Here is a 741-nt window from a genome sequence, read left to right as displayed (position 1 = left end):
ATAATTTTTAAATATGCCTTGCCTTTTTAAACATGATCTACCATCTATTAGTCTTAAAGTTATACAGAAGGACTTTCTTAAAATCTCAAAGTAACCATGATGGAATAATCCAACAGAGATGCTGCTGCTGTGCTGTTCTTTAAGGACTCAAAGCCTAGTACTGTGCTTATTTATTGAGTGAGTATTTGGACTTCGACCCACTGGCCTGTAAATTTACAATAATAACTAACCTATACTATCCTCCTCCATGTGCTAGGTACTGTGTCAAGTGCTGTTAAGAAAATTTTCCAAAACTTAGAAATAGTCAAAAGAGGTCCCTGCATCCTTTCATAGCATGTCTAGCCTACTAGAGCTTTGTCTAGCCTACTTACCCAATGGTTATCCAATTCTCTACAAATGTGTACCTTTGGGGATTTTCTCTTGATTAGGATATTTTACATCTCACAAAGGTAAATAGTAACTTGTAGAAACTGGATAGCCAGGGTTTCTTAACCTCAGGTCCATTGGCATTGGGGATAGATAATTCTTTTGTTGGGGGTCTGTCTTGTACATTGAAGGATATTTAGTACCATCCCTGTTTTCTACCCACTAGATGCCAGTAGCACCCTATCCCCTTATAGTTGGAACAATCAAAAATATCTTCACACATTGCCAAGTATCCCCTGGAAGGCAAAATCATCCCTACTTGAGAACTGCTGATAGTGATATAAGTTAAATTTGTACAGTAGGGATGCAAATGAT

Source organism: Propithecus coquereli, unplaced genomic scaffold (assembly GCF_000956105.1).
Source record: "Propithecus coquereli isolate 6110/MARCELLA unplaced genomic scaffold, Pcoq_1.0 Scaffold211, whole genome shotgun sequence".
NCBI classification, from domain to species: domain Eukaryota; kingdom Metazoa; phylum Chordata; class Mammalia; order Primates; family Indriidae; genus Propithecus; species Propithecus coquereli.
This window is presented reverse-complemented; position numbering follows the sequence as displayed.